Source organism: Rana temporaria, chromosome 4 (genome assembly GCF_905171775.1).
Source record: "Rana temporaria chromosome 4, aRanTem1.1, whole genome shotgun sequence".
NCBI lineage: Eukaryota > Metazoa > Chordata > Amphibia > Anura > Ranidae > Rana > Rana temporaria.
In genome coordinates this window covers 216,308,446-216,325,883 of record NC_053492.1, presented here as the reverse complement: position 1 = coordinate 216,325,883, position 17,438 = coordinate 216,308,446, and the positions used below count along the sequence as shown (strand labels likewise).

General features: G+C 42.6%; 1 protein-coding gene across 3 annotated transcripts in view; it reads right to left on the bottom strand.

Moving 5' to 3' along the window:
- FAM83B (family with sequence similarity 83 member B) overlaps positions 1-16,960 on the bottom strand; it is a 166,749-nt gene extending 149,789 nt beyond the window's left edge. Inside the window, exons 1-2 of one of the 3 annotated variants that reach the window (XM_040349844.1) lie at positions 16,926-16,960; positions 16,606-16,761 (exon numbers count right to left, since the gene is read on the bottom strand). The gene's annotated coding sequence lies outside the window, so the exon portion shown is untranslated. The other 2 variants (XM_040349843.1, XM_040349845.1) reach the window with 2 other exon arrangements.
- Positions 16,961-17,438: the final 478 nt, after the last annotated feature.

Genomic DNA, 17,438 nt, shown 5'->3' with positions numbered 1-17,438 from the left:
CTGCTGCATCCGATGAGTGCCGGCGGGAAGGAGAAGAGGAAAAGTAAGTTTTTAGCAGTTGCAGGAGAAAAATGGAGGGGATCAGTTTCTGTATATGCCGACCCCGCTGCCCCTACTGACCGAGTATAAAACAGAATGTGACAGGGAAGCCGCACGGGCCCCAAGGAGCATGGGGCGGTCAATTTTGCAAGCCCTTGACGCTACACCAGTGGTTGGGGTGTGTGGCAAAATCACGACTCAACTATGTGGGTTTACCGCCCCCAAACTGTAAAATTAGCCCTTACGGTCCTGAACCCACTATATGGCTGCTTTCACACCGATGCACTATGATTTACCCGCACCAAAGGGGCAGCACAGTGCACCTGCGGCTTTCCTGTGGGTTTTTCGGCACTTTGCAATAGACTTCTATTATATCTTGCAAGTGTAGTACACTTTCTGAACATGCACCAAAACTCATGCATTCATGTGATTTGGTGTACTTTCAGAAGGCGCACCAAACCCACGGGATTTAATAGAAGTGCACTTCCCTGGTTTGAGGTTGAGGACCACATCAGAGGGCTCAGTGGGCCACATGTGACCCATAGGCCACAGGTTGAGCACTCCTAGCTGAAATAAATTGTCATCTGGCCTGGATTCTTTCCTAAATGTACATAATAGAACTGGGTACTAACATTCATAGGTAAATTTGATCCAGGGAAAATCCGATTGCCTCTCGGGGGATCAGGCAGGATTTTTTCCCCCTGCTGTAGCAAATTGGATCTTGCTTTGCAGGGGGTTTTGCCTTCCTCTGGATCAACTGTGTGTAAAAGGATTGTGTATTTAGGATTGTATTTTTATTTTATTTTTTGGTTGAACTAGATGGACTTGTGTCTTTTATCAACCTGACTAACTATGTTACTATGTTACTTGGAAACGTTTGTCTGTCATATGTCTTTAATCCATTTGACAGCTACATAAGTAGCTGACATGTTTCCCTTATCCTACTGTCTAGAAAAATATATAAAAAACTGGACAAGTCATACTTTAAAAACCACTGTCTCTTTGGCATGCTAAGACATGCTTTGAAGAATTGCCAAACTAATTGTTCTGTATGTTACAGCCCATAAGTATGTCAATAACTAAAACCAACATGTTCTGATGCACAGTAAGTCAGATATCGCTCTATCTGTTATTGGAGTAATATTTGTGCATCTTTGACCAGCTTAAGTTACATAATAAAATGAAAAATAATAAATAAAAAAAAATGAAGCTAAAAATGTAATTTAATCAAATTAGAAGTAGTCTATTAAGCATAGCGTGAGACACTGTACACACGGGCAAGAATCTCGTCAGGAAAAACCCGTTGTTTTCCCTGACGAGATTCTTGACAAGAATCTCTTGCCGCCCGAGTGTACACACTGACCTTTCAAAAGAACCACTGTTCTCTTGAAAAGCAAGAACGCGGTGACGGCATCCGGTACAATGAGCATGCGCTCGTCACATTCGATGGCGTCACCGCCATCTTGCTTCACCCTACCTATGCCGTGGAAGCTACCGCGCATGCGTCAAAGTCATTTTGAGCATGCACAGGTTTCCACGGCGACAGGTAAGTATACACACTCTCGGGTTTCTCATCGGGAAACAGGCAAACGAGAATCTCAACGAGAAAAAAGAGAGCAGGTTCTCTTCAAGATTCTGGCCAGATATCCAGACGAGAAACCTGAAAGCCTCGTACACACAAACAGTTTTCTCGGCAAGAAGCAGTTTTCTTGCTGTTTTTTGCTGAGAAAATCGGTCGTATGTACGAGGCTTAAGACTTACCAACACTCCTCCATTTGCATTTCCTAGATTCCAATGAGGCTACTTACATAGGTGACTTGTAATTAGCTGCAATGGTCATGTACTTTCAGATTTGTAGTTAAAAAGAAACTCCAGCCCCCTGGCCAAAAAATTTAAAGTCAGCCGCTACAAATACTGTAGCAGCTGACTTTTAATATCAGGACACTTACCGACTTCACAGCCAGTCCCTTGCTGCTCATGCGCAAAGCATGCTGTGCTTTGTGAATGGCCCGGTGGCAGGGAAAGGAGAAGGAGGGCCGAACTTCTGGGGGACCTTGCCGCAGCAAGGTCACCCAGAAGTGGGAACGGTTACCTGTCAAAAACAGGTACCCGCTCCCCCCGAAAGGTTCCAAATGTGGCAGTGGAGGGGCGGGAGGAAGCAAACAAGTGGAGCGTACCCTTTTGGATGGTGCTCCGCTTTAAAGAGGAAGTAAACCTTCTGAAGCACATCTTTAAAAAAAACTGCAAGATAAAGGCATAATGAGCTAGTATCCATAGCATACTAGCTTATTATGCATTACTTACCTGAGATCGAAGCCCCCGAAGTGACTCTTGTTCCTCACCTCCACCCCCGCCATTGATACCCGAGTTACTTCCAGGTATCATGACTCCGGCGCTGTGATTGGCTGGAGCCACGATGACGTCACTCCTGCGAATGCGCGCGGTAGCTGTCAGTGGCGGCACGCATGTGCAGTCTTTTCAGCAAATATCTCCTAAACCATGTATGTTTAGGAGATATATGTTTCACCTACAGGTAAGCCCTAATCTAGGCTTACCTGTAGGTTAAAGTGGTCTGCATGGGCTTACAACCACTTTAAGATCAAAGATTTGAAAATGTATTCAATATAATGGGCTAAGCATTGAAAATGAGCCTTAAAGCTAAACTGCAGATGATTATATAAAAGGCACACATGAATGCAGCTCTGTAACTACTGATACATTATCGCATGCATTATTTTTCACATGCAACAGTGTAGGCACCTGAATTTTATTTGGTGTAAGCCTTCTTCAATACACTGTACAATGTGTAAAGCAGAATGGGAAAGTAAAATTAGCACAAGGAGTTAGTCAGTAGTGATGTTGTGCAAGGCGCACACTGGTAGAAGGAGAGGGCAGAGTGAAAGAAAGAGAAATTCCTGAATGTATTGTTTTTCCCTTTTATCTCCAATACAGAGTGTGGAGCGGAGATCAGAAACATCAGGTCCCTTCCCCTTGCTAAACTGGTCTGTGCATTATGGCTGGGCAGTGTTCATGTCAGACATTAAGGACTGAAATACCAATTCTTTGGCAGGTATAACAGCTCTCATATATGAATTTCATCTGTATATTTAGCTGTTTGTCTGGACGCTTGGTAACAAAAAGACATTGAATATCTAGAAATGTTCACACTACGGTATTGTGCTCCTGAAAAAAGACATTCCGAATCACTAAAACTCTTTTGTGCAGCACAGTGCACTGGAACTACAACTATTAGAAAAAAAAAACGTATTCTGAATGAAAGGGATTATCTTTTGAGGTCAGTCACCCATGTAGCCTAGCCCTAAAGGGATACTTAAATTTAACGGGGGATACCAATTCATCTTATCATTAGAGAGAAAACAAATCTTTAGTCGCCCTAGGCTACAGGGTCATAGCTCTATGCTGCTTAATAGACACTTCACAATATTTAGAAGTACCATGACTGGTATGAACATTTGGGATATTTGTGTTGGGCACCAAAAGTCACTAATCTTTAGCCTGGGGTCAATCAAAAATGTAATGACATACGGTTGTTGTTTTTTTTTTTCCTAAAAAAAGTATTGCTCTGTTTTTCTGCCCCGATAAGGCAAGAAAAATCACTTTAGTTGGTTGATTGTTCTGGAAGGATCCCAACAATAATTTATTTATTACAGTTACTTATACAGCGCCGTCAACTTACGGTACATATTTCACATATATATTGTACATTCACATCAGTCCCTGTCCTCAAAGAGCTTACAATCTAAGGTCCTCAACTCACATTCATACATACACATACGTGGGAGAATTTAGACAGGAGTCAATTAACCTACCAGCATGTCTTTGGAGTGTGGGAGGAAACTGGAGTATCTGGAGGAAACTCACACAGGCACAGGGAGAACATACAAACTACAGGCAGGTATAGCTAGATTCAGGTATAGTTACACCGGCGTATCAGTAGATACGCCGTCGTAACTCTAAATCCGCGCCATCCTACATTTAAGCGTATGCTCAAACTGAGAACGTCGTATCTTAGCTGTCTACTTACACTGGCCGCTAGGGGCGTGTACGCTGATTTACACCTAGAATATGTAAATCAGCGAGATATGCCTATTCACGAACGTACGCTCGCTCGTCGCAGAAAATATAGGCCGTTTACGTAAGGCGTTTTCAGGCTTAAAGATAAACCACCAAAAAGATGGCGCAGCCAATGTTAAGTATGGACATTGGAACTGTCGTCGAATTTCACGTTGGTTGCGTCGTTTGCGTAAGTCGATTCAGAATAGGGCTGGGCGAAAGCATTGACTATTTGCGACGTGATTTGGAGCATGCGCACTGGGATACGACCTGCAGATGGCGCATGCGCCGTTCGTTCAAAATGTAATTTACGTGGGGTCATGCTTTATTTCCATAAAACATGCCCACCTCTTCACAATTTGAATTAGGCGCGCTTACGCCGGCACATTTACGCTACGCCGCCGTAACTTAGGACGCAAGTGCTTTGTGGATACAGCACTTGCCTCTCTAACTTGCGTCGGCGTAACGTAAATTACATACGCTACACCCACACAACTTTAAGCCGCCGTACGTGAATCTGGCCAGTAGTGTCTAAATGTTGGGATCTGCTCAGATGATTGACCTGCAGCTGGCTCAGCCATCCTCTCCACAGCCCCAGGGAAGGTTTTCTGTAATTTTAATACATTTCCTGTCCTATACTGACAACACTGCTGTATTACTGGTAGGATCATCAAATAAAATTAAAGGAAAAAATGCTTGAAAAGGAGAACTAATGCAGCCACCAGACCTGAGGACTGGCAAGCTTATTTATAAAAACGTTCTGCAATCAGGTTAGAAAAACTTAAAAATAACCTAAGACATTAGATAACAGTCTATGATTATGGTCAAACTTACACTCAAATGTCCACAGGATATCTGCAAACACAGTTGAGTGAAAAACAAATGATATGTTAGAAAACATTGTAAAATGACTATTAGGCCCCATACTCACGACCAAACATGTTTGCTGAAACTGGCCCGCGGACCAGTTTCAGCATACATGTTTGGTCGTGTGTAGTTACGAGCGTACAGAATTTCACCGTACATTTGCCCGCCGGGCCGTTTTCCAGCAGACATTTATTTCCAAACTTGTTTTAAAACCGTCCGCTCAAATCCTGTCCGAACGTACATGTTTGGTGGTGAGTACACAAAACCAACGTACAAAAACCCCGCGCATGCTCAGACTAAATGAGGCCACGGGAGCGCTCGTTCAGGTAAAACTCACGTTTCTTTGGGATATGGCACATTCGTCAATAGAAAGATTAATTCTAGCAATAGAACACTGAAGCAAAACACACAATAACCAATGCTTGATGCCGTCGTTTTATTCATTCTTCTCTTGCTATAACTAATCAGTTATTTAGCTCATGTTATTTCAACTGAGTTGTTCCATACTGAAAAGTGACATTTGTTAGCTGTGATGTAGTAAGATTTTTGCAAACTTTTATTGGCCCGACGTATCATATTTTTAGTGGTCCTCCACATTTCAAATTTTTTGCTTTTAATGTTTAATGGTTATCTTTCCCACTTTCTTTAGGTGTTTATAGTTATGTCACCATTTAGAATATTTTAATAGGAAATATTTTTGATTTAGCTTTTGTTTGTATATTTAACATGATTTTGTTGAAGGTTGTTTAAATTGTCTACCATGTTGGCACACCAAATTACCCCCCCCCCCCCCCCACATGAGTTAGTGAATATTTTAGATTAATCATTTTATTTGTTTGTAATGTTTGATGCCTAAAATAATACCCACAGTATTACAAACAATAGGCAAGTTTTTCAAATCAACAAAAAGGCTTTTATTTGAGCAAATTATAAAAAGGATCAAAAACAGAATGGCAGCACTTGAACAGCTAGCAACATACATGCAAACTTGCATTTGAAACATGGTGAAGGATAAACTAGCCAACCTCAGGAAGCACACTAAATAAAATCTGAAGCAGCAGCACATAACCAAAGGAACCCAAGCTGTGGTAGTCCAAACAAGATGCCATTTGTGGGGGATCAAATGGAAGGCAGGGCATCAACGTCTCCTCTTCCTTGAAACCTTCCTTCCAGGCTGCCTTCCAGCGGGTCTTCCCTGGGCCCTTGCAGGTGGGGATGATGTGGCAGCAGGAGAATGGTGTTCAGCAAGCCGGGCCGGGTCACATAGCCCAGTGTCTGGGGTCAGCAGCTCCCTCTGCATCCACCAAAGGGCCTGGTTGATCACGCCCTTTGCCAGTTGCCTCTGCTCCTCCGTGCCTTGATTCAGGTCATGTGCCACGGAGGCACTGTAGGCCTCAGTGGGGTTGAGGGGGGCCCTCATGATGGCACTCGCCTCCCTAATCATTTGGAGGCTGGCTTCCTCCACTGCCCCCAATTTCTTCTTACGGCCTGGTGGCCTAATATAAAGGGGAGGAGCCTGGCTGGTGGTGCTTGTCCTGGGGAGCTGCTGAACGCCACTGGGCCCGGCCTCCTCCTGGCTGCCACTGACCCCTTCGGCCTGGCTGTCAGTGAGGAGAGGATCTGCCACCTCCTGGCTGGTCTCTTCTTCCTGTGTAAAAAAAAGGGACATGTTGTAATATATTTAGGAATATACTCACTCACATTTTCATGCTTGAATCTTATTTTTTGCCTTGAATTTAAACTTGAAAACAGACTCACCCTCTGACCCCTGCAGTTGTCATCCCTGACACCTATTTGTTTGCCCACGATTTTAGATTTTTACTTCCCAGCTTGTATTTTATTAACCAATATCAAGTCAAGAATCAAACAATAATTAATATTATTACATAAATAGTTATGAAACTACTATACCTCATCATCGTAGAGGCGCAGATCTGCCTCTCTGTCAGCCAGGCCCTCTTCATCTGACTCTGCAGGGCTGTGGTGATCTTGGGAAGTCCCGCTGGGAGGTAGCGTGGAGGAAAGGTTGGGATTCAGACTCGACATTGATGGCCTGCCTTCCAGTTGATCCCGCAAAAATGACATCTGGTTGTAATACCACAGCTTGGGTTCCTTTGGTGGTCTTGCTGCTGCTCCAGATCTTAGCTGTTTTTGGTGAGCTTTGTACGCTCTCCTATATGTGCCCCTGAGGTTGGCAAGTTTATCCTTCACCATGTTGGCACTGCATTCTGGCACCCATGTCCTCATGTATGCTGCTAGCTGTTCAAGTGCTGCCGCTCGTACGTCCTTATTGTGGTAATGGTCCTGCTTTGAATCCCACAGGATGGGCATTTCCCGAAATTTATCCAGCAAATGCTGGATAATGTCTTGGCTCTGCAGGAGATCCATTGTGAAATAAATTTTTTTTTTTTTTTATTCTAGATTGAAAAAATGAAAAGAAACCAAAAACACAATTAAAAAAAGCCTCAGCATTTACATTGATAGAATATGTTGTTAAAAAAGTAGTACCTATATAGAAATACAAACACAGTGTCTCTTGTTTAGAAAATGCTGGCCAGCTCTGCCCCATTGGTTGGTTTTAGCTAACATTTTTTTTTAACATGCCGCCCCTTTGGTTACATTGCAGGAAATAATATAAATCTACAACCATACACAATTATTACAAATGACAGCATTCATCAAGGCACTATTGCATGTGTAGATATCCTGCCCCTCAGCATTGATTACATGAAAGAAACTTCCTAATGACCTCTGTCCAACCAACACAGAACAATACTTGGCCTGATCTGAATACACCCTACATAATTACTAATGAGTCACAGCATTTTTGATCTCTCTATTTTGTGATGTCTACAAAAGCATTTGGGTACGAAAATCACATTCTGGTATCCAAGAGACATAATAGCTTAATAAAACTGTGCAACCAACAGACCAAACCCCCATCCCATTGCTCTACATTTTAGAGCCCGCTGCTGATCCCATGTTTAAATTTCTTACCTGCCTCTCTCACAATCCTCGTTTCTTCCGCTCGCTGAATTAACACGTAACCTACGTAATCACGTCAAGCGCCTTTTATACACTCCGCGTATGTATGAAACGCCGCCCTCGTCACCTTTGCCATGCCCCTAATCAATTGAAAAAGTAAATATGGCGTTAACTGTGTAGGTTCTGGAATCGCGCGAATATTCTCCGCGTAACCTACGTCAATACGTTGTTGGCATTCGCGACACTCCGCATATGCAATAATCCCCGCCCTCATCTCCGCCCCTGACGGGACATTTCCTCGTTTCCACGCCCCTAATCTCTGTGGGAAGGAAAGATGGCGATGTCACACGAGCGGGCACGGAGCTCTCATGGCGCAAGTGAAGGGACAGAGGCTGGACCGTCCCGATCCAGGCCTAAAAGATATAAAGCCACTAATATGGCGTTCGAAGAAATGGTGGAGTTGGTTTACATCATGAGGAGGAAGGATTATGATGGTGAATGTGGGCCCTACAAAACACCGAACCGTAGGAAGTCACACATAATGGACAAGGTGGCAAGGAGAATGAGGAGAATGTTTGGTGTCACCAGGTCAAAGGAGCAACTACGGAAGCGTTGGTCCGATTTAAAATTGAGGGAGCCACATCACATGAAGAAGATCCTCAAAATTCTGCGTAAAAGTAAGTCCATATTATTTAAGGGGGGGGGGAATGTCTGCAATAATGTGTTGACATGTATTTTTTCACATCTGCCTCCTTGGCCTGCTTTTACTTTTGAACATGTGTAGATACTGTATTGTGTTTATGTCAAATAACAACCTTAAACAAATTTGGTGAAATAGTAAACACGCGTAATATGACATTGTTTCGCAAAAATGTGACGTTACTCCAGGAACAACACACCTGGACATGGCTGACTGGCCCCAAACTTGGTTTTCCAACATTGTTGACTAGCAAAATCACAGAAATTAAATTGAGTGAATGTGACAGGCAAACAAGATTCATTCTCCAAAATGCAAATAAAGCTGATGTTTTAACATCTTGAAATGCAAAGCACCTGTGTCTCAAAAATCAAAGTATATTTATTTGGAGGGTCGACGAGAATTAATGTTTTGGGGGGACATCCATTTGTGTCACTTCTTTGCAAAAAAGGGGCAGCATCAGAGCTTGGCCTAGAACTACGCCAAAAATGGAGGATTGCTGAAAGAAAAAACAACCAAAAATCATCATAAATGTATCGTCTATGCAATGTGTGCGATTTATGATATCCAATATCTGTGTGCTGATGAGTATCCCTTTTGTTTTTTATTATTTCTTATAGGGGAAAGAAGACGCCAGCAATTGGAGGAGGCAGAGAGGGCCAGACACCCGGAAAATCAAACACCTCCACATGTTGAGCAGGAGGAGGCTGGGGAAGGAAGAGAGGAGGATGTGGAAGGAGAAGAGGATGTGGAAGGAGAAGAGGATGTGGAAGGAGAAGAGGATGTGGAAGGAGAAGAGGAAGGAAGAAAGGAGGAAGGAAGAGAGGAGGAAGAAGTTATTTTGGACTTAGAATTTATATCAGATGAAGGGCAAGTGGCGGAAGAACAATTTGGCGAATTGCAAGAAGGTGGATTGATGGATGAAGGAGGAGTCGAAGATGATGGGGAGGTGGTGGAAGAAGGAGGAGTGATAGAAGATGATGGGGAGGTGGTGGAAGAAGGAGGAGTGATAGAAGATGAAGAAATTGGGGATGTGGAAATTATCAGGCCATCAGGTCAGTGTCACCCCTATATTAATAGGGCCAAACATATGCAGATAGGCTGGAAATTATTTACATATTTTGAATGCCAATTTGTTTCTTTTTAGGGGATCAAGATGGAGTAGCACATTTTTCACGTGCAAGTGCTTCTATCATTGTACAGCAACTAATGGAGTGCAGCACGGAAATGGACATTATGCAGGAAAGGATGCTAGTCATGGAGCAGAATGTGCGAAATGTCATTTCAGAGTGTAGCACGGAAATGGAGAACATGCGACAAAGGATGCTAGTCATCAACCAAAATTACAAAAATATCATGGACATGATGGGCCGTGTCAAAGACTGAACCACAGAAGCCCATCCCCCGCCCATCCCCCGCCCACAAAACCCTTTTTAATTTTTGTACTTTATAATACGCCAAAATTTCTAAATGCACACACAGTGTGCCAATATGTGCTATCTGCCATCACAGACTATCTATTGTCTGTGCTTTGTGGGTACAAACCCCTCCTCGATCCTCAAGTAGTTGAGAGGAAGGGTTTGCTCCCACAAAACACAGACATTGATCACCCATGATGTCAGATAGCACATGTGGCCATTTGTCTGTTTAACCAATGACATTTGGCGAGTTTTCACTGAATGTGTGCATTTAGAAATTTTGGCGTGTTCCAGTGTGAAAGCACACCATCCATATGACTGACTGCTGTTCTTTTTTTCAATTTTTGTTTGGTGTTGATCTTTTTTGGTTTGTAAATGTTTCCAGTTTCAGATCACAAAACGAACAATAAATCTCACCTAAAGAAAGAAGTTAACTAATTTTAGAAAAAAACAAAAAAATTTTTGTGTTGTGTTAAAATCTTGTTTAAAAAATTAGACACAAACAAATGACAAGCCCAAAAATTCTTGCGTATAGTTTCAGTGAAATTATTGTTACATTGTGTTTCGATCATTATTATTGATAATCACTGTCAATAAAGACCAAAAAATAAATAATTAAAAGCCAATATTTTGTCTCCAGAATTTGCAGGAAATGTGTTCTGCCTAAAAATACACATTTCTTGTTAAAAAATGACTAAAATAAAAAAAATAAATGAGACATCAAAAGCAGAAAAAAGAGTGGCTTCTTATTTATAGACTGAATACCCAGTTTGTAGATGAGTGAATAATGTGCAAATGTGGTTAGTTAATACATCTGAGTAAGTAAATCTGGCACTAGAAGTGCACTATTTTTGGAGATAACCTGGAAGACAGAAAAATAGAGAAAAAGCAGTAATGACAAACAACTGTATAAAGTCCAATGGTCTAATTATTTATTAGTTGTGAGAATATTCCTTTCTTTTGGGGGCCGAATTAGAAAGAAATATGATCTGGCATAGCAATGGCCCCCCGACCCATGAAGTACTCAACATATTTGTCGCGTACCTCACGAGCAGATTGGGGGGCCAAGCCAGCGCGACCAGTGTCCAGGCCAGGAATGTTCTCTGAGGGTAGTCCTGCCTCAGAGCCCATGGGGGCTAGGTACGTCTGGGAGTGCCTGCGTAGAAAATTGTGCAAAATGCAGCAGGCAAATATAACGGTGTTCAATTTATATTCCGCCAAATGTATCGATGTCAGGAACAGGCGGAACCGGTTGCTGAGGATCCCAAAGGCATTCTCGACTACCCTCCGAGCCCTGGACAACCGAAAATTAAACACACTCCTCTCTGAGGTGAGGGTCCTCTGGGGAAAAGGCCGCATTAGGTGAGGTCCAAGGCCAAAAGCCTCGTCCGCTAGGAACACAAACGGAAGTCCTTCCACATTATCTTCATCTGGTGGCAATGCCAGACCACCAGTTTGGAGACGATCATAGAAATCAGTCCGTGCGAACACTCCCCCATCTGACATCCGGCCGTTCTTCCCCACGTCCACATAGAGAAACTCATACTGTGCCGACACCACCGCCATCAACACTATACTATGATAACCCTTGTAATTATAATAGTAGGACCCCGAGTGGGGTGGGGGCACAATGCGGACGTGTTTCCCATCTATTGCTCCACCGCAGTTAGGAAAATCCCACCGCTCGGCAAATTGGGAAGCCACAGACTGCCATTCCTGTGGTGTGGAGGGTAGCTGTGGGGACAAACAAAAAAAGAGATTTAGTACTTTGGCACATAAACATTGCAAACATAATCCTACAAGCATCCTTGTGCAACTTTACAATTTTTAAATAGCATTTGCAAATTTTGAAGGGAGAATTTCGGGGCACAAATATATAGGGCCACTTAATTAATAACAGACTCCACAGCCCTCTGATGGGGACAAAAACACTTTGAAGGGGGGGTGGGGGGTGTTTAAACTGTTTTTAGAAAACCAAAAAAATTAAAATAAAGTGGCATGGTGGGGGTTGGCCCGAAGATAGCATGCTGGACAGGTTAATATTGGGTAAGATCAAAATATGCAGGTAGGCCAAAATAAAAAGAACATGTAAAAGCTGATATCAACATGCATAGTGAGAAAAGGGAACGTTAGTTAAACACACAGCATATCTGGGAAATAAAATAAAAAGTTAGTTTGCCACATTATTAAAGACACATTGTGAGGTTAAAATGAGGAAACTTACCTTCATATACTCCTCGTGCATAACTTTAATGATGGCAGCACACGTGTCCGGTATGATGACCCCAAGCGCCTGCGGAGAGATGCCTGTCGAGAACTTGAGGTCCTGCAGGCTCCTCCCAGTCGCCAGGTACCGCAACGTGGCAATAAGCCTCTGCTCGGCCGTGATGGCTTGGCGCATCACAGTGTCCTGCCTCGTGATATAGGGGGACAGAAGATCCAGCAGACTGTTGAATACGGGGTCCGTCATGCGGAGAAAATTCCTATAGTCATTAGGATTATTCTCCTGGATTTCCCTAAGCAGAGGCATATGTGAGAACTGGTCACGCTGGCGCAACCAATTCTTGGTCCAGAAACGCCTCCGCCCCCTGTTTCTGGCCAAAGTACTGGAATAATGAACATATCCAGCAGCCATCCCATAAACAGCACCAACTCGCGAAAATTGACGCTGCTGCTCCATCATGGCTTCAAACCGGCCGGCTGGTCAGTCAAGAACACACTCCAACAGAAAGCACAATCAAATCCAGCGGTACCTGCAAAGAACGCACGACACACAGATACGAACGCACAGTACGAATCTGCTAAGCAGAACGAACTGCACGCCTGTACCCGAATGCCAACTACGTACCCACAAGCACACGCACTGAACGAGAAAATACTACCTGCTAAAGCCTGGAGACCGAGAAGCGCGAATCAGCTCTAACCAAACCTTCACTAACACGAGCAAAGCCGTAACTAGCAAAAGCGGAACAGAGGGCGTCGCCATTGACTTTGGCCTTTCCCTTTATAGTGACGTCAAACGTGGATTACGTGCACGCGTTCAGGTCCGCAGGGAAATATCGTCCGCTGGTGTGTACAAGCCAGCGGGCCAAATGAAAAAACAGCCTTGTACGCCGGAAACAGCCCGTCGGACATTTCGAACGGACATGTTTGCTCGTGAGTACTCGGCCACACTGTATCTTCTACCTGATAAGTGGGAGCTGGCGGTGAATGCAGACCCCTTTCCCATGTGAGTAACCACTGTATAATCACTGTATAAGCAATAGCTTTAGCTGTCATGAATGGGTTTCACGTTCATCAGCAGCTTGCTTTTGATTGTGATCTGTGATTTGCTAATCTAATCACATGGTACAGGTAGCCAGGTACCATGTGATTGCTTTAAACAAAATCACAGATAACTGCAGTAAGCAAGCTGTCCATGAATGGAAAGCCATTTGTGACAGGTCGTTTACATTGGTATGATGTGATCACTTTCTTTCATAATTCCAAGGGGGGTTTTGTATTAAAATACCTCACTCTTTGGCTTATGATTGCTGCATTCTCACATTGGCTTCAATGGGTGAGTTTGACAGGCAGCCAAGATAAAATTGATAGCAGCTCCCGCTGCTATCAATCTGTCTAGTTAGGAGGGAGACCGTGGGAAGAGCTGCTGCACTCGTGCACATCACAGGATCGGGGTCGGGCTTAGATAAGTATAAGGTAGGGGCTAGAGGGATCCTGGATCACAGAAGGTTTTTTACCTAAATGCATAGAAAGGCTTTAAAACAACTTTAAGCTAGCCATGAATTTGTAGATTAATGAACAAAATTTGTATATATATTCATATGAAAATTCTCAGTCTAGTTGATGAATTGACGAACGTCGTCGGAAAGTACTTTAACATTTTGTTTGATTTAACATTTGATTTTTTTACATGAAAACCACATTTACTGTCAGAATTTCTTTCATTTAAAGTGATTTAAAGTCTCTTTTATAAAAATAACAAACATGTTATACTTACCTCCTCTGGGCAGTTTGTTTTGCACAGAGCAACCTGGATCCTCCTCTTTGCTGCTTCTGGCCCCTCCCTCATATCGAGTGCTCCCACATTCAGCAGCTTCCTATGGGGGCACTGGAGCTGAGTTACAGCTTCCTGTATCCATTCAGACATGGTTTCCTGACCTTGCCCCTCTCTGCCATGATTGGCTGACTGACTTTGATTGACAATCGCGGGAGCCAATGGCGCCATTGTTGTGTCTCAGCCGATCAGGAGGAGAGTCCCAGATGGCTTAGACATCCATGGACATTGCTGGAGAGAGAAGGGGCTCAGGTAAGTAATTAGTGGGTTTTGGGATGACTGCTACACACAGAAGGTTTTTAAACTTAAAGGGGTTGTAAACCCTTGTGTTTTTTCACCTTAATGCATCCTATCCCATGTCGCTCTCTCCACTGCTTCTCGGCTCTTCATTGGATAGATTGATAGCAGCGCAGCCATTGGCTCCCGCTGCTATCAATCAAATCCAATGACGTGGCGACCGGGGGGCAGGACCGAGACATACACTCAGTGTCTATGGACGCCGAGTGTATAACACGGGAGCGCACCTGCAAGGTAACCCCCTTGGCAGAGAGCTTCCCAGAGGGGGCTAGCTATTGCGGGGAGGAGCCGAGACAGCCGCCGAGGGACCCCAGAAGAGGACGACCGAGCCACTCTGTGCAAAACCAACTGCACAGTGGAGGTAAGTATAACATGTTTGTTAATTTAAAAAAAAGTGAACATTTAGTGTCACTTTAATGCATAGGATGCATTAAAAATAAAAACCTTCTGCCTTTACAACTCCTTTAAGATTTTTTTCCATCCAGACGCTTTGAATATTCTCATCAATGCGGTTTAGAAATCAATACTGAGTTTATGATTCTTAATCAGTGCGTTTTTAAAATGAAACATTTTGAATTGCATTCTATTAGTGTATGGGCAGCTTTAGCCACACGAAAGGCAGCACCTACATTTTTACTTTACCATTACAAGTCTACTGGCATTGCTTTACTCCAACAGAACAGGCATATACATTATATATTTTAAAATGACCCAGAAATTGTATTCCGTACCAGAATGTTAAAAAACCTACTTTTAAGACAGCAAACCAAAAAAAAAAAGAATCAAAGATTGATTTTACAGACAAAAAGAAAGAGAATAATATGCTTTTAAAGAGTATATGCAGACTGTATCTAAATTAAAATAGTTTACTTTTTTTGATAACAAATATGTTGTAATATAAAAAACACATGCCTGGTTTCCTGTGTGTTGATAAATCTCATAGGGATTTGTTCACAACATAGTTCATAACACTTAGCTCTTAAAAATCTGCTTTACAGGATGACAGATTGCATCTCCCTATGCTGTCTATCTGGCTCTCACTTGCTACTTGAGGTTTTATTATGATAAGACTAACATTTTACATAAAGCATTGAAATAAAATCTATTCTTTACCTCAGACTTCTTTGAAGACTGCCTAGAGCCTAGAAAGCCATGGGGAAATACAAAGAGCGAACACAAAAGTGATCACAGTACAGATAACTGCATCCACAACACCCTGTATAGACACAACAACAGGAGGAAGTAATGCTACAGACACTGAGCTAATGCACGCCATATAAGTGCATAACAAAAACTCCCTGAACTCAACTTCGCTATAGTCATATAAAGGTTTTTTCTTTATCAGAAATTGAACGACACATTTAAATAACACTATAAGTGGAATTCTATTTTCATGTATACAGTGTGTAGAAAAGATTAATAGTAACATTGGTTTGAATGGGAACATACACCATCATTTATTTTCTGACTTTTTTCAAAAGTTTTGGATGTGCTAAACAGAAGACGATACAAAGGTTAAAGATAAAAAAGCAAAGGTGGCAAACAAAGTGCGGTTATTTCCAAGGACGTTGTGCTGCCTAACCCCTCCAGCTATTCCCGTCTCGCACAGAACTGTCCCGGAGAAGCACGGAATGCTGCATTCCACATTATGTTTACTAAACTACATGAGCTCATTCCTATTTAAACTGCGGCGCTTCCATTTATTTAAACTGTCCAGAGAACATTAATCGGTTGTGTAACCTTAAGAACTGCATCTGATACGAAGAAACATTTGGCGCCGTTCTTAAGTTCTAAAAAACAAAGACAGCAGACCTTCCGTGACTATTCAAGGAAATCATGGCTAGCCGTCCTCTACAGCTCATAACATTAGACTCAGGGCAGAAAAGCCTGGATTTTCAGTGAAAACAAGAACACGTGGCTTCGCTACTCACAGTGCGAGCCAAAAAAGTCACTTATCTTATTAATATAAAACATACTTTATTGCCTTTTTTTTTATTATCAGCTCTAGGTATTTCCTCACAAAGCAACTTAATCTATAAGAGTTCTATTGCTCTAAATAAATGCTCTAGCTATTTCCTCACAGAGCAACTTAATCTATAATTGTTCTATTGCTCTAAATAAATACATTTGAACTAACTAGCTATTGATACATCAGAGTTTGGGCTACTTACCACCATGAAATGGATACAGTGAAAGGGCCGGCAGGCAGAGGCTTGTATGATTCCAGGCAATCCAAATAGTGTCACGGCAGCAGAGGAGATATGAGAGAAATGTTTGGGTTTGGCTACTCCTTGTGAAAAGAGCCTTTGGCAGACAGGTGTGTTAACCTGTTGAAACATGGAAATGACTTGTCATACGAAACCGCCTTTGAATGGAGAAACAGTGCAGAACCTGTTTAAAATGAAGGCCCAACCCTTCTGCAGCAAAGCACGTTACAAGGCCAGACAGTCCTAGGGATTTCACACAGCAAGCTAATGTAGGAGGTACTTACTGATAATGACAGCTCCAGTCTGTACTTTTCACCAGCAAACTAGAAACTACACAAATTCCCTGTTGGTGACAAAAGTAAAAGAAATGGTGCTTATTGTATTTCATTAAAATCATAGAAAAGCACATCATTTCATATTCTAATACTCCTAAAATGGCATATATTTCATGAAATACATCGTTCATTTATAACAGCACTAGCAGCATACACATTTACGATTTACAAACAAGGACAAAGTACATTTGTCAGACAAAACACTTGACGCGGCCTTATTCAATAAAAATGTCAGAAGCTATATTTCATTCTTAAGGGCTTGTTCACTCCAGAACACGGGGTGGGAAAACTCCAAATGCACTGGGTATATGTTGTGATGCAGGTGCCAATATGTTCCTAACAACACCACAAACACTGTGGGCTTGATTTACTAAAGGCAAATAGACTGTGCACTTTGCAAAGTGCAGTTGCACTCTTCTGCCGCGTACACACGATCGGACATTCCGAAATCAAAACCGCCGA